This window comes from Oncorhynchus mykiss, chromosome 4 (assembly GCF_057628025.1).
Source record: "Oncorhynchus mykiss isolate SJ-2025 chromosome 4, ASM5762802v1, whole genome shotgun sequence".
Taxonomy (NCBI): domain Eukaryota; kingdom Metazoa; phylum Chordata; class Actinopteri; order Salmoniformes; family Salmonidae; genus Oncorhynchus; species Oncorhynchus mykiss.
Genome location: NC_143025.1, coordinates 19,228,821 through 19,255,741, shown reverse-complemented (window position 1 = coordinate 19,255,741; position 26,921 = coordinate 19,228,821). Strand labels below are relative to the sequence as shown.

The window sequence follows — 26,921 nt, the reverse complement described above, 5'->3', positions numbered from 1 at the left end:
GTACAGTCTATGCGTTCACCTGAATATGACACTCTTGCACTGCCTTGGACTCCGATTTGCTCTGTTATTTAACACCATGGCTGAAGTATAAAATATCGGTTTGAACAGCCTGGAGGTAAAGTTATCTCCTCATTCTCAGCTTCTGAGCTCCCAGGGGGCATAAAATGTGACTCCTATGTTGCTTGTCTGGGGTTATGCAGAGGGAGAAAGTAAATGTGCTTTTTTACTGTTTGGTCAGCAGAAGTTTAGAAATATATTAATAATATCAAGAAAAAAGTATATTTCCATGTTCAAGCAATCTCAAATGCAATGTATTGAACCTCTCTATCTTCCATCATTCCATTGCCATCTGGCCCTTTGTGGATGAGCTAAACCTTTTGTCTATGTTTTTCCTGTTTTCCAGACTTTTGAGATGATCCCTAAGCCGTTAGTTGGCTAGCAGAGTGAGTTGTGAAGCTGAACAGCCGGAGTAGTGGAGGCAGCAACAGCACAGATGTGCTCCACTGAACAGCAGCAGCAGGGCTGTCTCTCTCCCTCACACACACATGCGCACACACACACACTCACATGCCCCTGTAGTGAAAGAGCACACCATCACCAGCTCAGGCTGTCACAGTGGCAGAGACACAAAGCCCTGTGCCCAATGGGAACCAGAAGCTGACTCTGGAACACAAAGAAGAGAGAGAGAGAGGGGGAAAGAGACTTCAGTTGCCTTTTCATCTGCAGAGGCAGAGGGAAGAGGTTGATGCACTATAGATAGCGGGAGCGAGGGGGAGCGAGAGGGGGAGCGAGAGGGGGAGCGAAGCAATTGCAGTCAGGCTCAGTTGCTGCTGTCAAAAGCTGGAGGCTCAGTGAGTATTATCATAGGGAAGCTGGTGGAGCAACATCACAGTCCAACACACACTCTCTGGACAGACGGACCGCAGAACCAGAGACGCACAGGCAACACACACACACCGAGTGAGGACCAGGCTTGCGAACGTGGATGGACCACCGGTCAAGATCTGGGTAAGACAACTTCTACTATGCAAAAGCCACACATTCACACAGGCATGCAACCAGCACAGACATTGAACACATGGGATCCCCACAGCACTTGGGACAGGACTCCCTGTCACTGACATCCACCTGTAATCAACTGAAGGTGTAATAGCATTAATTAATTAGGATGTAACACCACATATTAGATTGGAGCTAAGTGAATGGATACTGTATAATCATCCTCTTTTGTCTCCCTGCCTTGTGGATTTTTGTGCGGTTTCCTATCACATCAGTGTCATCCCATTCCCAACCCTTCTGTTATCACTTCCAGAGGCTCTGTGTGTTGCTTCTCCATCAGCCTCAGGTCAAAGTGGGTTTGTGCAGTCATAACAGATTGTTTTCCAAGGAGCTAGACAGACATCTGATGTTGTTATCACTTTGGGTGGGTATTTTCTCTCTGTCCCTAAAACGTGTCTTCTGTATTTGCTTCCTCTGTACCACCACGTTCTGCCCGTGTCTTTGCTCATCCTCACACAATTAGAGCTTGATTGCCAGGACAGAGAGGAGGCTGCACCCGGGATCGACCCCGCAGGCGTCTCACTGTGAGGGGGATGTGTTGTTGGACTGACTCCCTGTCCTGCCACAGTCAGACTGTCTGGCTTAGTGGGACTGACTGAATGACTGACTCTGGAGCTCTAGGGCTTCCAGCCGCCCTAGTCAGACAGACAGACATGCAGTCAGACAGACAGACAGACATGCAGTCAGACAGACAAACATGCAGTCAGACAGACAGACATGCAGTCAGACAGACAGACATACAGTCAGTCAGACATGCAGTCAATCAAACAGACATTCAGACAGACATGCAGTCAGACAGACATGCAGTCAGTCAGACATGCAGTCAGTCAGACAGACATTCAGACATACATTCAGACAGACAGTCAGACAGACAGTCAGACAACAGGAACAATAGCTGCTGGTGAAACAGTCTAGTTCTCCTATCCAATCTGCCTGCCTGTATGCCTGGACTTATTTCTGATGCCCGTTTTTATTGGTTTTCCTGATGGATTTTTATGTGAGAGATGAGATAAGATGCAATGAGACAAGATGATACTTTGTCTGTTATGGGATATTGGATGGGATATTGGTTAATCAGAGACAGGAGAGCACCGGTAGCAATTGCACTTATAACCCTCAGTCAATTGCGTTTAACAGCACCTAGCCACAGGATAACCCTGCCCATCCATAATGAAATGGCCTAATGAATTGTTATGGCACCCATGGTGCCTCCAAGTGCAATGTATCCATTACGCCTACGGATCTCTGCCATCTCCCGCTGTTGCATATAAAGCTGTCCACTGTGTTCAAATGTGACATTACATCTCCTCAGCACTGGCAGAGCCGAGCCTCATTGTTTCCCAGCATGGCTTTGAGGCCAGTAAAACAGCCATGCATCCCCTGTAAGCAAACTTAGAGCACCACTACTGTCACAGTGGGCAGAAGAGAATGGGGGAGTGGAAAAGTGGTGGAGGACAGCAGAACACTGCCCCTGTGTGCTGTCAAACGCCTGAGGGCTACTAGTAGCATGTAAGTGGCAATAGTGAAAATATCCAGTTCGCTCTTGAAATATGGGCATTCCACTTTAGTTGACTTCCCACTCTCTCACCTCTTCAGCTGCATAATGAATGTTCAGAATGACCTGTCCTGAACCAACTGCAGCACTGTGAGTCGGCAACATCAATCATACCTTAAGAACATCAAACCTGGTTCACAGCTCATAGAGGTCATTGAACAGATAGGCTCCTTTCAACATTTGTATTTAACCTTTATTTAACTAGGCAAGTCAGTTAAGAACAAATGATTATTTACAATGACGTTCTACCCCGGCCAAACCCTTACCCGGATGACGCAGGGCAAAATGTGCGCCGCCCTATGGGACTCCCAATCACGGCCGGTTGTGATACAGCCTGGAATCAAACCAGGGTCTGTAGTGACACCTCTAGCACTGAGAGGCAGTGCCTTAGACCCCTGCGCCACTCGGGAGCCCAATATTGTCAACCTCTGTTACAGTTTTACGTGTCAGATTGTCATTTACTACATTGCCTTGTTATGAAGGTGTAATACGTACAATAGAGATGTAGTGATTGGAATTAACACCATTATGTAACTTGATTCGGTATTGTACTATGATGTCTTTGGATGTCCACCAGCTGGTGACTAAAGCCAATAAAGGAGATTACAGAAGGAGCCCTGCTTGTGTTCGCAGGCAATATTCCTCAGTTTTGTCCCACCACCACAATCCCATCATCATACCACACCTGTCCACCGGTCATTCCACCTCCTCCAACCATAATGCATTTCCTCTGTTCCCGCTTTGAGCGGAACCCTTGTAACAACATGGCCGGTTCATTTGGCATCTGAGCTAATGAGTTTGCCTGTGACCCCTTTGTAGCACCCAGAGCATCTGCCAACGCAGATACTACAATAGCAGGTCAGAACAGAGGAGAGAGTGAGACAGGGATTTGTATTCCTTGGGGGCAGCGTTTTGATGTCTTTCTGGTCTTGGCATGAAAGAGAGTGGAATGAACTAGTCATGTCTTTACAAGAGGGCTAAAAGAGAGAGCTAGGATTGATTTGTAGTGGTTTGTATGCTTTAGCTGGTTCACTGTAGCTGGTTATCATATCTATAGGCTATTTCTGTTCCATGGTCAATGTAATTAATCTGCTACAGCCTGGACTGTTATTCGCTGATAAGTAATTTGTTAATGGTTGGTTTCTCATCACATTTCAGGGATGTCAATTATTGGTCAACCATAAACTTCGTTCCTTACCCAAACACAGCCTTTAAAAACAAATAACTAATCCTGTTGTTTTCAGAAGGTTTACAAAATGGCAGAAGATAGAGGCATGGAAGTGTGAGAGGCTGACAGTTAAAAACATGAACCTGTAAGTGTAACTGAGCGTGGCCGCAGAGCCGGTAAATCACCTAGTGGGCAGTGGGGAGCCGGAGGAGGGGGTCAGGGGCTGTAAATTTCATTTTATGTATTTTCTTTGCCTGGCAGCTCGACTTGAAATAGTGTGACTTGCTGGCCATAAAATATATCTCTCTCCAGTGTGGATGTACATGAGTGGGTTGTGGGGGCAGCAGGGTGAGTTATACAGGCTCTATGTTACAGTAGCTGTATCACTCATCGTAGGCCATAGCCCCTCTGGCATTCCTGTATTAGAATACCTGTTTACTGTGGCCTTTGGGGGACAATGGCTCAGGTTCCTCTTTGTCTCTCAGTGGGCCTGTTGCTTGGGCCCGCTCTTTAATTACAAAATGAATGGTCTAGTCATCAAACAAGCCACAAGCTGATTGTACCATTGTGCCATAATCTGATTGATGTGAGGGCACAGGGTATCTGATTACCCTACCCATGGTCTGCCCACCACTTGTCAGCTGCAGGTGGCCTTAATTTGATAGATTTGTGTTTGTCCAAAATAGCTATTTTATTGCTTAAATGTTCCCACACACAGCCCCGACCGACCCTGGCGAGAAGTTATAATAGAACCCTTTTGTCTGGTGTGACCAGACTTAAACCGATTGCTGGTCTGATTAATCGCTTTTCTTATGAAGCATTTTGCGCACGTTAGTTAATAGTTTACAGGGTATTAGACTGAGCTGACTGAGCTTGGGACCGGCAACCTTCAGCAGGGGAGCTGAGTGAGTGTGATGATGAAAGGTGAAGATGGATGATCAGTCAGATTGTGCTGGAGCTCAGCCATCCACCAGCATTCTCCTCAATCAGCCTCTCTGTCCAATGCATGACTCTTATCTATCATCTAAAGCAGGAGATCATGGTATCAGTTCAGAAGCATGCCATCTTTCCTCTGTGTTAAATAATAATGAGTCAGTTCCTCAAATCGTCTCCGGAGGAGGCAGCAGATACAACAGCAGCAGGAGAGCAGAGCAGGCACAGCTATATAGCAGCAGGATGTCGGGTACATTTATATTTCATATAAGTGCTATGGCAGAGTGTGGTAGTGAGGACAGCTAATGATGGAAACTGAACCCAGCTATTTCCTTCATTATGCCGGGTTAATGTATATGTGTGGGGCGGAAGGCAGAAGGAGAGATTGAAGGCAGCCTCCTCGTCTCCCTAAGTGTCCCAAGAGTTGGAGTGTATTTTTAGGGTCATGTTTTTTACAACTCTATCTGTATCTGTGTCATTTTATAAGGCTGCTTACGAGCAGGGGGAAGGGACCTATACCATTCTCCAATTCCAGTTCTTTCTGGATGTTTTGAACGAAGAAATCAAATGTGGTCCTTTGTGTCTGTCTGTACATTTTGGTGACATTTGGATGGTGAGAACCTTCTAAGCATTTTGATGACAGTTGGATGGTGAGAACCTTCTAAACAGGCTGCCTCATCCTCAGGGAACATGAATTCAGCTCAGAGAGAGTGAGTGGAGAGAGTGGAGCTGTTTGATCAGAAATACTGTACCTAGGCTTTTTCATTTCCTAGGCTTTTTTTATTTGTATTTAAGACAGCAGGCAGCAGCTACAGTCGTGGCCAAAAGTTTTGAGAATGACACAAATATACATTTTCACAAAGTCTTCTGCCTCAGTTTGTATGATGGCAATTTGCATATACTCCAAAATGTTATGAAGAGTGATCAGATGAATTGCAATTAATTGCAAAGTCCCTCTTTGCCCCAAAAACCTTTCCACTGCATTTCAGCCCTGCCACAAAAGGACCAGCTGATATCATGTCAGTGATTCTCTCGTTAACACAGGTGTGAGTGTTGACGAGGACATGGCTGGAGATCACTCTGTCATGCTGATTGAGTTTGAAAAACAGACTGGAAAATTCAAAAGGAGGGTGGTGCTTGGAATCATTGCACTTCCTCTGTCAACCATGTTTACCTGCAAGGAAACGCGTGCCGTCATCATTGCTTTGCACAAAAAGGGCTTCACAGGCAAGGATATTGCTGCCAGTAAGATTGTACCTAAATCAACCATTTATCGGATCATCAAGAACTTCAAGGAGAGCGGTTCAAATGTTGTGAAGAAGGCTTCAGGGCGCCCAAGAAAGTCCAGCAAGCGCCAGGACCGTCTCCTAAAGTTGATTCAGCTGCGGGATCGGGGCACCACCAGTACAAAGCTTGCTCAGGAATGGCAGCAGGCAGGTGTAAGTGCATCTGCACAAATAGTGATGCAAAGACCTTTGGAAGATGGCCTGGTGTCAAGAAGGGCAGCAAAGATGCCGCTTCTCTCCAGGAAAAACTTCAGGGACAGACTGATATTCTGCAAAAGGTACAGGGATTGGACTGCTGAAGACTGGGGTAAAGTCATTTTCTCTGATGAATCCCCTTTCCGATCGTTTGGCATCCGGAAAAGAAGCTTGTCCGGAGAAGACAAGGTGAGCGCTACCATCAGTCCTGTGTCATGCCAACAGTAAAGCATCCTGAGACCATTCATGTGTGGGGTTGCTTCCCAGCCAAGGGAGTGGGCTCACTCACAATTTTGCCTTTGAACACAGCCATGAATAAAGAATGGTACCAACACATCCTCCAAGAGCAACTTCCCCCAACCATCCAGGAAGAGTTTGGTGACAAACAATGCCTTTTCCAGCATGATGGCGCACCTTGCCATAAGGCAAAAGTGATAACTAAGTGGCTCGATATTTTGGATCCATGGCCTGAACACTCCCCAGACCTTAATCCCATTGAGAACTTGTAGTCAATCCTCAAGAGGCGGGTGGACAAACAAAACCCCACAAATTCTGACAAACTCCAAGCATTGATTATGCAAGAATGGACGGCCATTAGTCAGGATTTGAGACACTTTGAGACAATGGGAATGACAGAACGGACTCCAACCCAGGGTTGAACTCGTGGTCCAGTCAATAACGGGGTTGTGGTTTTAGAGCCAAGAAAAATCCCAAAACAACAGGAACATGGGAGAAATCAATGAGGAGAAGCTGTATAGCCTCACTGTGATTTCCTGAATCCCGCAGATTAACAGGAACAGTGCTGTGGGTAACTCTTCCAATAGAGCGGCCGTCCTGTGCCCTAGCGTCCATGGGAACAGAGAGGAGTTGAGTGGGGATACCTAACTCAGAAACTAGGGTAGCGTCCATAAAACTCTCACCCGAAAACAGTTGGAGCTCATCCTACAGGAACATTCCCTAGGCGATAATCCAGCTCTGCCCAGTTGCACAGTCTCAGGAGTAACCGACTCACTCATCGCCAATGATTCTCGAGGGAACTCGGGTGGCTTCGGTTCTTCTCGGAAGTGCACACTTCGGGGACCTCCGGATTCCTTCAGAGGTGAGCAAGCACCAGCGGATGAACAAATGTTCCCGAGACTCAACCTCCTCTCACTCCGGCGTTCTCGTCGAGCCCCATCAATCCTAATCGTAATGGCGATGAGGGAATCGAGGTTCAATGGTAGCTCCTGCGCTGCGAGCTCATCTTTTATTTCCTCCGACAGTCCATGAAGGAAGGCATCGAACAGAGCCTCCAGATTCCAGGCACTCTTGGCGACCAATGTGCGAAACTCTAGCGCGTAGTCTGTCACACTACGGGAGTTCTGATGTACTTTCAGTAGTTTTCATGCCGCCTCTCTCCCTGGCACCGGCGAATCGAATACCTTCCTCACCTCCACAATGAAATCTTTCAGGTTATGGCAAACGGTGGATTGTTGCTCCCAAACAGCCGTCGCCCAGGAGAGTGCCCTTCTGAACTTTAACGTAAGTAGATAAGCTATCTTCGATCGATCCGAAGCCAGCATATTGCTCCGAAGGAGGTAAAAGGGGTCCTCGGGGAGCCGGGGTAGGCTGAACAAACCCACCACTAGTAGGGAAGTTACTGAGTGGCTGGGAGGTCTCAGATGTGGCATGCTGCTTGCGAGCTAATTCACGGAATTGCTCTGTTAATGCCTTGAACCCCTGGTCATGATGTTCCGCCAGAGATCGGAACCCCTCCATCAGGTTCGGAAGTAGCTTCTCCTGTCTCTTAATGGTAGTTCCCTGCAGGGAGACAGCGTGATGGAGCTGGTCCAAGTCTGCCTGGTAAGTCATGGCCAGTTCGTACTATAACGACACAAGGTGAGACCCAGATGCAAATACAGGAGGCAGATGGTTTGAGCTCTGATATTTATTAGAATCCAAGGGTAGGCAAAAGGCGGGTCGGGGACAGGCAGGAGTTCATAGCCAGGGCAGAGTCCAAAACGGTACAGGGCGGCAGGCAGGCTCGAGGTCAGGGGCAGGCAGAGTGGTCATGCAGGCGAGCTCACATTTAGGACAGGCAAGGGTCAGAACCAGGAATGACGAGAAAAAGAGAGACTGGGAAAAAACAGGTGCTACGAGAAAAACATTGGTTGACTTGTCAAACAAGACGAACTGGCACAGACAGACAGAAAACACAGGTATAAATACACAGGGGATAATGGGGAAGATGGGCGACACCTGGAGGGGGGTGGAGACAGCACAAGGACAGGTGTGACAAGATCATTCATTTAAAAAAATTGAATCTAAAATATTGTTCGGCACCAACAGTGCACACACTGCATATTTATGTTTGCCAACACACATGAGATAATTTGACTTCACTGGCTGCTTATACAGTAGAGTAGAGTGAGGAGAATACTTTGGTTCTGGAGTGTGTGTGTGTGTGTGTGTGTGTGTGTGTGTGTGTGTGTGTGTGTGTGTGTGTGTGTGTGTGTGTGTGTGTGTGTGTGTGTGTGTGTGTTTTTCTTGGATGGCGTTCACTGTTCTCTCTGTTTGACAGGTGAACTCTCGTCTGTGTGTACTGGGTTGCCACACTCTTAAGGTTAAGAGGACAGAGTGCCTTTGGACCACTGGGATATACTATGAATTTATCATGCACAAGTGCCTCTCTCCACTCCAGCATGTCATTGGTTGAAATGAATTATTCAGCTTTCTTAGAAATACACAACCATCACAGATTCATAGATTGGTCGGTTGTATGGCAGTAAACTGTCAGAACCTATCCCGTCATCCTCTCCAATCCCCCCCTCTCTCGCTCGCTCTTTTTCTCGCTCTCATCTCAGATCAGTTGATCTCTCGTCCTTCGGATGAAGAGCTACCTTTCTTCCAAATGTGGTGAAGGCTGATTGGTGGATGAGTCGGGATAAACATTGTGTGATGGCAGGGAGTTTGCTGTTTGTTTGTTTGTGTGCTTGGCTGTGCTGTTTGTTGACACTAACTGCCTGTGTGCTTTTATACAGCATACTGTTTTATCCCTGCCCCAGTGAGTTCCTGTGTGATGTCAGAAGAGATCTGCATTTGATGTGCAGCACCCAATTACCCAGAGATCTCATTGTACAGAGTGGACCATGGCATGCTGCCTAGCCAAGCCTGTGGGAGGCTATGAAGGGAATATGGGATCTCTGTTAGCAGCTGCCCCAATCCAGGGTCAGTGAAATTACATGCTTAGACTGGTTTAGTGTGATTTCAATAGACAGTTTTCGTTTTACTCTGCTGTGAGCATAGCATTTAGTTGATTATCATAGCGCTAGATATGCTACAGACTGTCACCATTGTTATTTGAGACTCAATTGTTGGCCTTTTGCTGGCATTTTCTATAAGGCAAATACTCAATAATATATGATCTACTGTATGTTGCAGATTAAAATGATATATGATTGTAAAAACATATGACACATGTCACATAGTACTATTCCTGTTCCTGTTGGGAGGCAGGACCAAGGTGCTAGGGTAGGAATCACATACCGAGAGAGAGAGAGAGAGAGAGAGCAGCTGAGTCCTCCTAAGCTTTCATCTGGGAGAACTCAGAACCTCTGTTATTTACCACGGCTCAGTGTTACCTCTCCATGGAGCATTAGGCAGACTTTAGTATGGCCACTGCACAGTGGGGTAGGATTTCTCTCGAGCTGAGATTTACACCAGAGAGACAGGAGAGAACACCTGTCAAATACCCATCCAGCCACACACGTCTACACTCTCTGCCGCGCTTCAATTTAGACAAATCCATTTCTTCCACTCTCTCCTTCCCTGGTTCTATCAAGTTGTATAATCCCTCAACTTCCTTTAAACCAGGGGTGGGGAACCTTTTTGCCATCAAGGGCCATTTGGATACTTGTAAATTAATTTGGGGGCCATATTATTAAAATGTGCTATTTTCTGCTTTATTCATGTTTTAATGTGACTTTAATCACTGACATTGGTTGTATAGTTTAAATATGATGTTGCTTGTGCCCTTGAGTATTTAGACAAGTGCTAGTCCTATTTAAATAAATATTAACATTGTAAATGTTGTTGTTGTTATTATGATTACTTGTTCAAACTCACCTCTAATGCGATGGCTGAAACTGCTTATCTTTGACGATCGTATGATGTCAGCTGGCAGTGAAGATGACGCTACTCTCTGTTTGTTTTCCAGGTTTGTATCAGTCAGTCTTGAGCGGGAAATCGAATCTTTGCAAGAATCAGTTTGGAAAAGAACTTCTCACAGCAGTAGGTCGTCCCGAACACAGGTGCACATTTAAGTGCATGTCTTCTCAGAACAGGAAAATACTCAGCACTAACATACATTTTGTAGAACTCAAGGAGAGGGAGGTTGTTGTACCTGGCTTTGAGCTCGTCATTGCTTTGCAGCTCAATGACTTCGTGTTGTAGGCCATCCTGCACATCCGCTGGTTCGACGTTAAACGGGGTTGCAAATATGTTCATCTCCAGTTGTTTACTTTTCACATCCTTATACTGCTCACAAAATGCGTTCGCAAGCTTTCCACATTCACCAGCATATTCCGACGTAATCTCAGGCTCTTGTCCTTGCAGAGTAGGAAAATGCACTGTGTTACCCCTTTCTAGTTGGACTTGCCACAGCTTTAATTTCGCTTTGAACAATTTCACGTTTGATAGCAGATCGCTGAGAAGCTGCTTCGGCCAGTGAAGCTTCAAGTCAGACAGATACTTGGTTATGTCCACCATGAAGGCCAAATCACACCACTTGTCATCACTCAGTTCTGCGACAGGTTTCCCCTTCATCTCCATGAATTGTTTTACTTCCTCCTTCAGTCCGTAAAACCGTGAAAGCATGTTTCCACGGCTCAACCATCGTACCTCACAGTGGTAAACCACATCACCATACTCCGATTCAAGATCAATCAATAGCTCCTTAAACTGGTGGTTGTTCAGCCTTTTGCTTTTGATAAAATTGATGATCGACACTACAGTTGCCATTACGTTGTTCGGCTTCAGGGGCTGTGCACATAGACTTTCTTGATGTATGATGCAGTTGCATACAATTAAATCACTTGGATCAAGACTGAGACAACTCATTTATTTTTTCACTAATGCTGTTAACCCCTTTTTTGAGCCAACCATGGCTGGCGCTCCATCTGTAGTAAGGCCACTTAGTTTTTCAAACTGTGACTCAAATTTGCTCATGGCCGAGACAAGTATCTCAAACAAGTCCTCGCCTCTGATGGTGCCCTGCATGGCTTCCAAAGACAGCAATTCCTCCCTTGTGTAAAACTCAGCGATATTCCCACGCACAGAAATTGCAAATTGGGCAGTATTTGTTATGTCAGTTGTTTGATCACATGCCAAAGAGAAAAACTCAAAATATCTTTGCGGAGTCCGTCAATGTTTTTTCGAAATCTTGTGCCATGTCAGTTTATCCGCTCAGGGACGATTCTTCGAGACAAACTGACACTTTGGAACAATTTAACTTTGTCTGGTGCTAGCAACTCTGCAGTGGCAAGGAGACACTCTTTTACAAATTCTCCTTCTGAATGAGGCTTTAGTTTCTTTGCGATAAGCTCACTCACTACAAAACTTGCTTGCATAACATTTTCCCCATCCAAACGAGTTTCCGTAAAGGCGGCTTGTTGGGCACCCAAACACTGCTGAAGAGCAATGACTTCATCCACACGAAGTTGTCCTTCCAACTCATTCAGTTTAGCATGTTTCGAGCTGTAATGAAGCTCCAAATATGCCTTTTTCATTACTGCAAGTGCATCCCCACAAACTAGGCATACAGGTTTGCCTTTCACTTCAACAAAAAAAAATGAATTTGTCCATTTGTCTTGGAAAACGCAACACTCTGCATGCACTTTTCTTGTCTTTACTGTAGCCATTTTCTGATGTACAGGGGCTCGATGATGATGAGCAACTGAATTTTTCATTTTATTATTGTGGAAAAACGACATCTAGAGCTTTTTTTTGATTAAAAAATGATATTTATGAATTGGCTCGAGGACCTGATCAAACGTTCTCGTAGGCCGTATAAGGCCCGGATGCCGGACGTCCCCCACCCCTGCTTTAAACCCTCTCTCTCCTATTCTCTTTGTTTCTTCAGTTTTTTTTATTATTTCTTTCTTCGGGAAAGACTGCTTTCTCTCTTCCTCTCTGTCATCCTGCAGGCTTGTCTCTTTTCTTACCCCTTGTTGAACATTTTCCTTTTGATTTTCACTGGATCGTTCATCTGTTGTTTACTCTTCATGGTCAATCGGTCTCTCCACACGTCTATTTTCTCTTCTCCTATTCTCTGTAACAAGAGGCGGTATCAAATGGTGTTAAATGTATTTCTCTGTAGACGTGGCCCAGATACTTCATTTGAATTCACTCCTCCGCAGTAGCGGTGCATGGGTAAAATCACTGGGGAAACCAAGCCAGAAAAAAAAAACATATTACAACATGTGTTGTGATAATTGCGTTGTTTGCTCTATAACCTGTTAGTTCATATGCCTTGCGACAGTATGTGCCAAAGGCCGAGACAATAAGAAGAGACAGTGGCAGAATAAATTCAACCACAGCTTTTTGTTTCATCAAAAACCAGAGAGCAACCAGGAGCTGCCTCCACTATTCCAGCAAGTTTCACATTTTAATGTCACATGCACAAGTACAGTGAAATGCCTTTTTTGCAAACTCAAAATCCAACAAATGTAATAATCAATAACAATGTAATACCAGAAGAAAAACACACAAGAAATAAGAAATATATAAGAACACAATAAGTAAGTAAGTAAGCATACTATAATACAGGGTCAGTTCCAATACCATATTTAAAATGTGCAAGGATACTAGAGGGATGGAAGTAGATATTTATAGGGTAAGGTGACAGGGATACTAGAGTGATGGAGGTAGATATTTATAGGGGTAAGGTGACAGGGATACTGGAGTGATGGAGGTAGTATAGGGGTATATGTATACGGGTACGGTGACAGGGATACTAGAGTGATGGAGGTAGTATAGGGGTATATGTATAAGGGTAAGGTGACAGGGATACTAGAGTGATAGAGGTAGATATGTATAGGGGTAAGGGGACAGGGATACTAGAGTGATGGAGATAGATATGTACAGGGGTAAGGTGACGGGGGTGGGTGTGCGGGTATGTAGAGTCAGTATAAATGTATGTGCATTATTATGTGTGAGTGAGCAGATGATGTAGTGAGTGTGTGTGTGAGTGTGTAGCTCCTTGGTCTTACTGACATTGAGGGAGAGGTTGTTGTTCTGGCACCACACTGCCAGGTCACTGACCTCCTCCCTGTAGGCTGATTCATCGTCACCGGTGATCGGGCCTACCACTGTCGTGTTGTCAGCAAACTTGATGATGGTGTTTAAATCATGTGTGCGTGCCCACACAGTCATGGTTGAACAGGGAGTACAGGAGGGGACTAAGCACACACCCCTATGGGGCCTCTGTGTTGAGGGTCAGCGTGCCTGAGGTGAAGTTGCCTACCCTCACCACCTGAGATCGGCCCATCAGGAAGTCCAGGATCCAGTTGCAGAGGGAAGTTGTCCCATCCTAAGCTTGGACGGGACAATGGTGTTGAATGCTGAACAATAGTTAATGAACAGCATTCTTACATAGGTACTGTATTCCTCTTATCTAGGTGGGTGAGGACAGTCTGGAGAGCAATTGAGATTGCGTCATCCATGGATATGTTGGGGCGGTAGGCAAATTAGGTGGGTCTAGAGTGTCTGGGATGGTGGAGTTAATGTGTGCCATAACCAGCCTCTCAAAGCACTTCATGATTACAGTAGTGAGTGCTACAGGGAGGTAGTCATTTTGTCATGAAGACAGAAAGGATGGTAGTCATCTTAAACATGTGGGTATTACAGACTGGGACAAGGAGATGTTGAAAATGACTGTGAATATGTCTGCCAGCTGCTCTGTGCATGCTCTGAGAACGCGCCCTGGAATACCGTCGGGTCCTACGGCCTTGTAAGTGTTGATCTGATTAAATACCTTTTTCACGTCGGCCTCGGCGAGCGAGATCACCCAATCAACTAGGTCGGGGACGGCCCTCACCCCCAGCACGATGTTGTTGTTGAAGTGTGCATAAAATGCATTGAGCTCGTCTGGTAGAGAGGCATCGTTGGGCAGATCGGGGTTGGGTCTTTCTTTGTAATCCGAGCCTTTGTAGTATGATTCGACCTTATTCCTATATTGTCCTTTTGCTTGAGTGATTTTTTTGTGATTTTTTTGAGTTTGATGACTCTGCGGAGGTCATAGTGGGACTTCTGTACTTATTCCTGTCCGCGGCCGTAGCCTCAGGGATGTCTATGATAGCTCTCTGTGCGGTAGCCCTGTTCTTTAGATTAGCACCAACCTCTGTGTTAATCCAAGGTTTTTGATTGGGGAAGCGGCGAACCCTCACCGTGGGGACAACGTTGCCGATACATTTTTTTAAATGTAAATCTCACCAGGCCCCCCCCTTGCCTCTGTAATGCCGGTGTTTTGTCTTGGGTAGGACCATTTCAACTTCAACATTTCACCATCATCAAATCACCTATGTTTAGTCTAACACAGTGGCAACTAAAAGATACCAAAAGCAATTTAGTCCAATCAATGTCAGCTAAATGATGTGGCTGTCCGTGGTTCGATTTTTGTGTGTGCACATTCATGCAAGTTGAAAAAACATGTTGACTCACCCTACTTGTAGAGAAACGCCAATGCCGTCCTCTCTTTCAGGTTGACGAAACAGTCTATGACTGTCATATAGTACATGCTTTTATTTTGTTGTCCTAAGCTTCCTGGCTAAAATGCTTGCTCGCAAGCCTAAATTCCTTTCATGGGCAACGTTAGCTAGTTAACATTAGCCTTCTACATCTAGCTAGATATTGAACTTCCATCCTCTCAGGCCAAGGGCACAATGTATTTTATGGTTGAATCAGAATCGCTGTTATAATCATTGGCCAGTACGGAGAATTAAGTAAAGTCCAAATCCCAATCTCCAGCCGTGGCTAATTTAGGAAAGGGACTATTTTAGCTTGCTAGCTAACCACCGGAGGACAACACAACAAGATGTTTCTATCAATGATGTATTTCTCTGTGATAGGAGTGAAGCCAAATCCAAACTGAATTTCCTCAACACCTTTTTTTTTGTGTGTGCCAAGACCATTCACATTTGAGCTCACTCAGTTTAGCTCAATGCTGATTGGCTACTATTTTATACTTTTATCAAGAGAGCCCAAATGCTCGCTGGCTTCCCTTGCATTCAGTGCTACGGGCAGCAACAATGACCAGACACTCTTTATGACCAGACCGCATCAAATAGATGGCCTACACATGGGGAGACAGAGGGGCGCTGTTTCGCTCTTTCGGATGCTTTCTCCAGTGATACATTCAGTCTCTTGCAAACTGAAAGAAAATAATGAAAACACAGAGAAGAAATATACATAATTTAAAATAAAATAAATTGATTGGTAAATTTTTTTAAGGAGGCCTGGCTTCCCTTCACATCCATGAATATATGCCACTGCTCCTCCACAGGCCTTTTACCAGATGGGTTTTCCTCTGAAATATGTTTTCCTCTCATTTTTGTATTTGGCTAAGCATGTAATAGATACAGTAATTATGTTTGCAGATTAATTACCAATCACTATCTATGATGTAATTAGAGATTTTCTTCCCTATGTGCCTTGAGAAAAGTTTGCGAAGGTTTTCTGTGGCGCTTAATTGCATTAGCAGTCAGTGTAATTAACGTAATCTTGTCAAATAGCATTGGCATGAAGACCTCATTATTTGGCATTATCAAGACATATATGTTATTAACACTCAGAGTGTAGCTCACTAAACAAATACATAAATAATCCATCCGCATTACCTCATAGCAAAATATTACATCAATGCTGGACTGTGAAGCGGACCATATTCTGCCTTTTTGGTGAACAAACAAAAAGCAAAATGCAATTTCTTTTACAACTGCACCTCAATACTTACCTGTTGTGTTTACTGTGGCCTGGACTGTACTGGAGTCATTTTGGATCAGTCCAAACTAGGTTCCACCCAGCTCAACCAGTTTACATCAGACACGTCTCTCCCTGCATACCTTGGTCACAGTGCTACGTGTCCCTTGTGATTGAATGAGGGGAGTTCCCCAAGGGATTTACAATGATACCATCAACTTAATTCTCCCAGACGTCAGAATTTTGTGGCCTTGTGACCCACTAGATACATTGTGCTGGCTGGTGTGCATGAGATGGGGAGAACAGAGATGAACCAGTCAAGTAGCTCGTGTAAAGCTAAGTTAGTGAGTGTGCAAAAATAGAGTAAGGGAATGGAGACGCTAGCTAGACACAACGATGATTGTTTCCGGAGTGGAGGAATATGGGAGGTGGATGGATGAACTTGAAAATGGTGAAAGAGAGTAGAAACAAAAAGGGCTAAAGTTGTAAATGAACATAGGTTTTTGGTTGGATTACGATACACTAATGATGATGCTTTTTTTGGGCGATCCGTTTGAAATATCGAGGATGCATTAGGAAAGCTGGAGTTCGGTCAGAGTGACTAGAAGGGGTTTAGTTTGGATTTGTTGTGTGTCAAAAGAGCAGAAGCAGAAGGCATTATGGCTCTACAAACTACTGACATAAAAAGTGGAGCGTTTAGATTGTGGGGGCAGAACACAGATAAAAGGTGTCATCTCTGGCGTTGGATGTTGAGGCCTCGTGGGTTACAAGGAACATACCAGGAGTAGTTGAAGCATCTGAACCGTGTAGTGGAAAGAGGAAAGCCTGCCGGTGTCATTGATGTTGGATGAACAGTATCTCCTTTATCATGTGAAGCTGGGATATGTGAGGTACGCGGTGAGTTTTCAAGTCCAAGCCATTTTGCCGGAATTGCAAAAGGTATGGCCATGTATCAAGTGTGTGCCGGAAGGAATATTGTTGAAGAAAGTGAGGATGTACGGTGTTGCACTTTCCCAATTCCCAAGAGTGCCCGGTTAGGGTAAAGGAGTATGAAGTGACAAGGGTCAGGGCCGTACAGCAGGTCTCCTACATGGAGGCACAGGAAGTAGTTAGAGGAGCGAGTGGAGCTGAAGATAATAGTGGTGGATGCCCCACAGCCTGTGGAAATTAAGGGTTGTTCAACAGCTGAGGGAAAGTGATCAAGAAGAAGGTGGATATTGTGGCATTTTATTGCGCCTGTGATTAATTGTACTGCCCAAACGAACCAGAAGTCCCAGAAACCGGCTTTTCTTTTATCTGCGGCTTCTCAGGCCCTAGAGCCTGTTGACATTTGAATCTGACTAAAGGAGAACATTGATTTATTTTTTGTTTATTTTGTATTTTCCTGAATATACACCTGTAAAAATATAAATGTTATCTCATATAACACCCCATACAATACAGTGGGTGGTGGCAGGCACCTCTAACATATGTTTCTGGACAGCAATAATACCATAATCCCAAACTGTCCTGTCACTAGGGGGGCAGGCAGCATAGCAGAGACACTATTTTGGATATTTAACCTTTTGTTCCAGTGTTTAGACAGTTTTCTGTGTGTGTCATTTTCCTAGAGGCTGCCAGCTGTCCACAATAGCTGTCTGTTTTGGCAGCGGTGAGATTACCAGGGGTGTAGAAGGCAGAGTGGGCCGGGCGGAAAGAGCACCACCGGATTAGACGGAGTACATTGAAGTAGGCCAGGCAAACATGCCGAGGCTAAAATATGGACAACAGAGCCCGACATTCCATCACAATAACATTATATAATAATCCTTCTGTGTGCTCAGATTTGTGTGTGTGTGACAATTTTAAATAATTGGTCAGTAGTAGTTATTGTCTGAACTGCAGATTTTGCTGTTTAGAATTAACATTTTGAAAAAAAATTATATGATGACATTTTTATCTCAAGGGTAAAGACAAAGCTCAAAATTATTAATCATATTGTACATCTGTAACATCCTCCGTATGGAATTGTGCAAAAGAAAAGTAAACAAAAACCAATCCCTCTGAATATAGACTAAAATAGCCGCCTGTATCTCATGCTGTTGTCCTGTCATTATGCTAACTAGGAGTAGGCTATTGCTTGAGAGGGGCAATCAGGTGACCTATTCTGCTTTGGTTTTTGAGCCCTACTGCGCAAGCAGGCTGTGAGAGAGCCTTTCATGTGGGTGAGGGCCGGAGTATCAGGTGTTCCTTATGTTGTTGGTAATGAGAGCCCAGGCTCAGCCTCAGTCTGTCAGCACCTCTGGTGCAGTGGTGACCCGTTCCCTGGCCCCTGGGGCCCCCTATTGTCCCCTGTGGCCTTGTCCACCTCTTGTTGGCCCTTTACTCTTCCACTCTGCCCTTCAGTCACCTTCTTCCTCCTCCTCCTTCTCCCCCCCTCCTTCCACCCTCATCACCCCAGGTCAGTACTGCAGGGGGCCAGTCTGCAGCAGGATCACTGTGTCCAACAAGCCACTCAACCTTGACAACCAAAGTCACTTCACCAACATGTGCCATCAGTGGACACGATGCAAATGTCACTTTACCTCTTAAAAAGGATGTTTTTGACATAGTTTGCTTGAATTTTCTTTAGCACCTTGAAATTTGAGTTTTGCTCAATAAGCAACCTGACATCTGGTCCTCTTTGGAAATAGAGCAGTGTAAGACCATTAATTTAACTTGGAGGGTACTTCTGTTCTCTCAATTAATGGCTTTCCAATTCAGTACTGGTACATGAGAGTGTATGTGGAAGGCTGTTGTGAGTGAGATCGTTTATTGTTCAGTTTAAAGTGCTACGTATTTTCCCTAAGTGTCTTTGGCATGAGTTTGTGGATTACGACTAATATGTTTTATCCAGCTGAGTGACTTCCTGTGTCACTTCAGAGGGAAACGGCATCATCTGTAATATATTTTATATTTCATACTCTGAGAGCCAGCCTGATCAGGTTGGGTAACCATAGTACCTTTATAAATACTTAGACTTTTCTTTGCAGTTCCCTTTAGGCTTCATAATAAAGACAAAACCACTCTCCTCTTAAAAGGGAAAGGGGATACCTAGTCAGTTGCACAAATGAATGCATTCAACTGAAATATGTGTCCAACATTTAACCCAACCCCTCTGAATCAGAGAGGTGCGGGGGCTGCCTTAATCGATGTCCACGCCATCGTCGCCCGGGGAGCAGCTCTTGTTGGGGGTTAACTGCTTTGCTCAAGGGCTTAACTGCTTGCTCAAGGGCAGAACGGCAGAGTTTTCCACCTTGCGTGCTATTACAATGTTGGAATGCGTTGCATGCACAAGTAGCAGTGAAATACAGATCTTACTGAAACTAGATCAATATCTCTGTGAGCTCAGTTAAGCTTAGAAGTCTGATGGACAAAAGAGTGGCGTATAGACTTTAGGGAGATTGACTGTAGCTCCGATAAGTGGTCTTTTCAAACACTAAACGGATGGCTGAGCTTGATAAGGCTAATGGATAAGCAATAGACATATTTATATACGGTCTTGCTGGCTCCTTGTCACAGTGGAATTACTTCAGCGTTCTCATGAGAACTATTCTCACCAGAGCATTTGATTGGACTTCCTCTTCTGGAGATGTCTTTGCATGGACTATTATACTGAGCTTTCACATTGCTTCTGAGAGTTTGAATCTCCCAGCATTTGCCCGAGCAAGAGGAAAGGGATTAATTTACATACCACTCCCTCTCTGGCAGACCTCTTCCTCAATGAGGTTTAAATGCAATATTGGATTGCCTGAAATACTAGCCTGCCATTCATCATAGCAGTTTGAGAAATGGGCATGTAGCAACTAGTTACTGTAAATTTCCTCATGTTACTGGCTCTCTATTTGACTCCTCCACTCATAGTTCTCAATTTACTGACAGAAGCTAAAGGAAGAGCCATCCGTAACCCTCACAGATGCTCAATTTCTCCTGTTAACTGTGGTTAATTGCCCCTGTTGATTTGCTTGCAGTGAAAGCTATAGACTGAATGACGGAGAGTCCGAGATACTCTTAATGGACGCGATGAGAACGACACCGAGCGCCTGTGGGTCCCATCCGATTACATAATCTGTTACGTGTCACTGAACTGTCCTTGGCACCAATTAGAACCCAGAGAATGCAAAGAGAGTGTTCTGGCATTCCAGAATCCCAACTTCATTAGCTCAACATGGATCTGTTTGCAAACAAGGACTCTTCCTGTGACCCCGTGTGTACTCTCTCTGCCTGCAGACACTAGACACTGACCTTTAGAGGGAACAGTCACAGTTACGCTGTGGAGATGGAGATGGTGTGTTTGACTGTGTGTGCGTGTGTTGTTGTGTCTCTGTCTTGTCATTAAATGGGAAGACTGTTATTTTATCATATCAATTCTCTATATGTAATTATTATTCCGTGATTAAACTAATCATGTAAACTTTAATTAACTAGGAATTAACTAGGAAGTCAGGGCTCCAGGGGGAAATGTTTATAAAGTTTATTTCCCGAATCGACTCTAAAGATATTTTCATATCTTATCAAGTACAATCTCCTATTAATGAATTATTTATTACCTTATCAGTTCTCATTCCAAACGTCGTAAAATTCTTGGTTCTGCATGGACCCAGCTTTTACTTATGAATCATCTATACACAAATTGCCTAAATTATTTATTTACTAACTAATTAAACAATTACAGAATATACAATACATAATAATAATATACAGTAAATACCATCCCTAGTGGACTAAACAAAAACAGTTTGGTTATAACATGATGGATTCAGAGAGAAGAGAAGGGGTTTTCGGAAGGAATAATAAGGAACATGGGTCTCTATCGGACCTGGGAAGCTATTCTCACATGAATACATAAGCCACTAACGATCGGCTCTGGTTTGTCCAGTCGATGTCCCCCTCGTCCTTTGTGGAATCTACCGGGTCGTCGCGTGAAAGGTTCACATGGTCTGAGAGGTCCATCTCACTCTGGAGATGCTTGCATTGTTCTCGTACTAGATTTGCGCATATGGTCAGCTGCAGTCTGATATACAGTGGAAGTCGGAAGTTTGCATACACTTAGGTTGGAGTCATTAAAACTCGTTTTTCAACCACTCCACAAATTTCTTGTTAACAAACTATAGTTTTGGCAAGTCGGTTAGAACATCTACTTTGTGCATAACAGAAGTAATTTTTCCAACAATTGTTTACAGACAGATTATTTCACTTATAATTCACTGTATCACAATTCAAGTGGGTCAGAAGTTTACATACACTAAGTTGACTGTGCCTTTAAACAGCTTGGAAAAATCCAGAAAATTATGTCATGTCAATTGACATCATTTGAGTCAATTGGAGGTGTACCTATGGATGTATTTCAAGGCCTACCTTCACACTCAGTGCCTCTTTGCTTCACATAATGGGAAAATGAAAAGAAATCAGCCAAGACCCCAGAAAAAAAATATTGTTGACCTCCACAAGTCTGGTTCATCCTTGGGAGCAATTTCCAAACACCTGAAGGTACCACTTTCATCTGTACAAAAAATAGTATGCAAGTATAAACACCATGGGACCACGCAGCCATCATACCGCTCAGGAAGGAGACGGGTTCTGTCTCCTAGAGATGAACGTACTTTGGTGTGAAAAGTGTGAATCAATCTCAGAACAACAGCAAAGTAACTTGTGAATATGCTGGAGGAAACAGGTACAAAGCATACTTTCAAAGGTGCGGCAAAATGGCTTAAGGACAACAACGTCAAGGTATTGGAGTGGCCATCACAAAGCCCTGACCTCAATCCCATAGAAAATCTGTGGGCAGAACTGAAAAAGTGTGTGCGAGCAAGGAGGCCTACAAACCTGATTCAGTTACATCAGCTCTGTCAGGAGGAATGGGCCAAAATTCACCCAACTTATTGTGGGAAGCTTGTGGACGGCCACCTGAAAAGTTTGACCCAAGTTAAACAATTTAAAGGCAATGCAATCAAATACTAATTGAGTGTATGTAAACTTCTGACCCACTGGGAATGTAATGAAAGAAATATAAGCTGAAATAAATCATTCTCTCTACTATTATTCTGACATTTCCCATTCTAAAAAATAAAGTGGTGATCCTAACTGACCTAAGACAGGGCATTTTTACTAGGATTAAATGTCAGGAGTTGTGAAAAACTGAGTTTAAATGTATTTGGCTAAGGTGAATGTCAACTTCCGACTTCAACTGTACGCTAGTTTAGTATGCACTTCTTCTTTAGATGATAAATAGTTCAGAGTTCATACCATTTCACATGTGGCGCAAGCTCTCACGTTTCCTGTCCGGAAGAGTTGAATTTAGCCCTTTTCAACGTGGAGGACAAGTCCTCCTGTTATTTGGAACTAAGGTGACTTTTCGTCACGGAGGATTTTATTCAGTGGAAAAGGGGTTGGTTCATCATTGCCAAGCACTGTCTATTGACTTGGGCGTGGCTACTGACTTAGTTAAACTTTACATGGAGGCCAATTATCTCATGTTAAAGGTTAACAGCATATTACATCATTTCACAAATAGTTTAATCTTTACTCATTCATTTTATACAAGAATTAGATGCAAGCCTCATAACTGAGGAACCTGTATAAACAGAGTTAGGATAATGTGCTTCTACACCTGCATTGCTTGCTGTTTGGGGTTTTAGGCTGGGTTTCTGTTCAGCACTTTGAGATATCAGCTGATGTACGAAGGGCTATATAAATACATTTTATTTGATTTGATTTAATGTGGCTGTATTGTCTTTCATGAGGTCACAAACATGAAACAAAATGGACCGGGTCGTAGCTGGCTTCTCCACCGACCATTTACACATTCTCTAAAATAGGAATATTGTTCAATTCTCAAATTCTGGGATGTAGTAGAATTTGGCGGGAGAGTTCCTTTGTTCTAAATCAAATAACATTTATTTATATAGCCCTTATTACATCAGCTGCCTTACTACATCAGCTGCCTCAAATGTATTTATAAGCCCTTATTACATCAGCACCCTCAAAGTGCTGTACAGAAACCCAGCCTAAAACCCCAAACAGCAAGCAATGCAGGTGTAGAAGCACGGTGGCTAGGAAAAACTCCCTAGAAAGGCCAAAACCTAGGAAGAAACCACCTAGAGAGGAACCAGGCTATGAGGGGTGGCCAGTCCTCTTCTGGCTGCCGGGTGGAGATTATAACAGAACATGGTCAAGATGTTCAAATGTTCATAAATGACCAGCATGGTCAAATAATAATAATCACAGTAGTTGTCGAGGGTGCAACAAGTCAGCACCTCAGGAGTAAATGTCAGTTGGCTTTTCATAGCCAATCATTGAGAGTATCTCTACCGCTCCTGCTGTCTCTAGAGAGTTGAAAACAGCAGGTCTGGGACAGGTAGCAGGTCAGGGTCCCATAGCCGCAGGCAGAACAGTTGAAACTGGAGCAGCAGCACGGACAGGTGGACTGGGAGTCATCATGCCAGGTAGTCCTGAGGCATGGTCCTAGGGCTCAGGTCCTCCGAGAGAGAGAAAGAAAGGAAGAAAGAGAGAATTAGAGAGAGCATGCTTAAATTCACACAGGACACCGGATAAGACAGGAGAAATACTCCAGATATAATAGACTGACCTTAGCCCCCCGACACATAAACTACTGCAGCATAAATACGGGAGGCTGAGACAGGAGGGGTCAGGAGACACTGTGGCCCCATCCGATGATACCCCCGGACAGGGCCAAACAGGCAGGATATAACCCCACCCACTTTGCCAAAGCACAGCCCCCACATCACTAGAGGGATATCTTCAACCACCAACTTACCATCCTGAGACAAGGCCGAGTATAGCCCACAAAGATCTCCGCCACGGCACAACCCAAGGGGGGCGCCAACCCAGACAGGAAGATCACGTCAGCGACTTAGCCCACTCAAGTGATGCACCCCTCCTAGGGATGGCATGGAAGAGCACCAGTAAGCCAGTGACTCAGCCCCTGTAATAGGGTTAGAGGCAGAGAATCCCAGTGGAGAGAGGGGACCCTCTATTGTGACCCTCTCTCTCCCATACTGCATGGTCAGTATGAGTCTCTGAGTATCTGCAAGGAATTTACGATGTGGTTGTAAAGTCTTAAAACTGCCCCTGTTAGGAGGGGAGGGTGTTGTTCACATCTCAACTAGCCAAATCACCGAAAGGGTTAGCATCATGACAGTGTGTGTTCATGAGAGTGTGTGCAAGTGTGAAGGACTGTGCATTTGTGTATTTGCACAAGTATGAGTGTTAATGTGAGTGCGAGTGTGGATGGGACTGTTTTCTGTCCTTTTCTGTCTGTGAATATGTGTAATCAAGTACTCTAGTGGCTTTTTTTGCCCCATCTCTGTTTGCATCTATTCTAATGTGATGCCAAGTGAAGCAAACGGGCAATGCCCAGCCCGGGTGAAGTGATGACTCTTGACAGGGGATTGAGGCCAGCTGAGGAAGGTTGAATGCCAAGCAAGATGGCTGCTCTCACTCACTTTCACCCTCTTGCCTCCAAGCTATCTACAGTGAACAAAAATATTAACTCAACATGTAAAGTGTTGGTCCCATGTTTCTTGAGCTGAAATAAGAGGCCACACACACAAAAACATCCCTGTTAATGAGCATTTCTCCTTTGCCAAGATAATCCATCACCTTGACAGGTGTAGCATATCAAGAAGCTGATTAAACAGCATGATCATTACACAGGAAACAGCAGAGGGAGCCCCCCCCCCCCATCCACATCAAAGGGACAGCAGTGGAGAAGGTGGAAAGTTTTAAGTTCCTCGGTGTACACATCACAGACAAACTGAAATTGTCCACCCACACAGACACTGGCGAAGAAGGCGCAAAAGCACCTCTTCAACCTCAGGAGGCTGAAGAGATTTGGCTTGTCACCCAAAACCCTGATAAACATTTACAGATGCACAATCTAAAGCATCCTGTTGGGCTGTATCACAACCTGGTACGGAAATTGCACCGCCCTCAACTGCAAGGCCCTCCAGAGGGTGGTGCGGCCTGCACAACGCATCACCGGGGGCAAACTACCTGCCCTCCATGACACCTACAGCACCCAATGTCACAGGAAGGCCAAAAAGATCATCAAGGACAACAACCACCCGAGCCACTGCCTGTTCACACCGTTACTATCCAGAAGGTGAGGTCAGTACAGGTGCATCAAAGCTGGGACTGAGAGACTGAAAAATAACTTCTATTTCAAGGCCATCAGACTGTTAAACAGCCTTCACTAGCACAGAGAGGCTGCTGCCTACTTACAGACTTGAAATCATTGACCACTATAATAAATGGAACACTAGTCATTTTAATAATGCCACTTTAATAATGTTTACATATCTGGCATTAGTCATCTCATATCTTATACTCTATTCTATACTACCTATACTATCTATTGCATCTTAACCTATGCCTCTGTCATTGCTCATCCATATATTTATAAGTATATATTCTTATTCCATTCCTTTACTTAGATTTGTGTGTATTAGGTATTTGTTGTGGAATTGTTAGACATTACTTGTTAGATATTGCTGCACTGTCAGAACTAGAAGCACAAGCATTTCGCTACACTCGCAACAACATCTGCTAACCATGTGTATGTGACCAATACAATGTTATTTTAATTTGACAGGTCCACCCTTGAGCTTGGGACAATAAAAGGCCACTCGAAAATGTGCAGTTTGGTCACAAAAAACAATGCCACAGATGTCTCAAGTTTTGAGGGAGTGTGCAATTGGCATGCGGACTCCAGGAATGTCTATCAGAGCTGTTGCCACAGAATTGAATGTTCATTTCTCTACTATAAGCCGCCTGGCAGTAAGAATCTGGCAGTAGGTCCAACCGGCCTCACAACCGCAGACCACGTGTAACTACGCCAGCCCAGGAACTCCACATCAGGCTTCTTCACCAACGGGATCGTCTGAGACCAGCCACCTGGACAGCTGATGAAACTGTGGGTCTGCACAAACTGTCAGAAACCGTCTCAGGGAAGCTTATCTGTGTGCTCGTCGTCCTCACCAAGGTCTTGACCTGACAGCAGTTCTGCGTCGTAACCGACCTCAGTGGGCCAAATCTGACATTTGATGGCCACTGGTACGCTGGAGAAGTGTGTTCTTCACAGATGAATCCCAGTTTCAACTGTCCCGGGCAGAAGGCAGACAGCGTGTATGGCGTTGTGTGGGCGAGTGGTTTGCTGATGTCAACGTTGTGAACAGAGTGCCCCATGGTGGCAGTGGGGTTATAGTGTGGACCGGCATTAGCTACATACAATAAACACAATAACATTTTATCAATGGCAATTTGAATGCACAGAGATACTGTGAAGAGATCCTGAGACCCATTGTCGTGCCATTCATCCATCGCCATCACCTTATGTTTTAGCATGATCATGCATGGCCCCAAGTCGCAAGGAACAGTACACAATTCCTGGAAGCTGAAAATGTCCCAGTTCTTCCATGGCCTGCATACTCACCAGACATGTCACCCATTGAAAATGTTTGGGATGCTCTGGATCAACGTCTACGGCAGCGTGTTCCAGTTCCCGCCAATATCCAGCAACTTCGCACAGCCATTGAAGAGTGGGACAACATTCCACAGGCCACAATTGTCAGCCTGATCAACTCTATGCGAAGGAGATGTGTTGCGCTGCATGAGGCAAATGGTGGTCACACCAGATACTGACTGGTTTTCTGATTCACACCACTACTTTTTCTTAAGGTATCTGTGACCATCTGTTGTCCCAGTCATGTGAAATCCACAGATTAGGGCCTAA

At 44.6% G+C, this 26,921-nt stretch overlaps 1 protein-coding gene across 1 annotated transcript in view; it reads left to right on the top strand.

The window, feature by feature from the left end:
• The first annotated feature begins 430 nt into the window (after positions 1 to 430).
• LOC110521441 (leucine-rich repeat and immunoglobulin-like domain-containing nogo receptor-interacting protein 3) overlaps positions 431 to 26,921 on the top strand; it is a 42,816-nt gene continuing 16,325 nt past the window's right edge. Inside the window, exon 1 of the mRNA XM_021598988.3 lies at positions 431 to 1,008. The gene's annotated coding sequence lies outside the window, so the exon portion shown is untranslated. The remainder of the gene's footprint in view (positions 1,009 to 26,921) is intronic.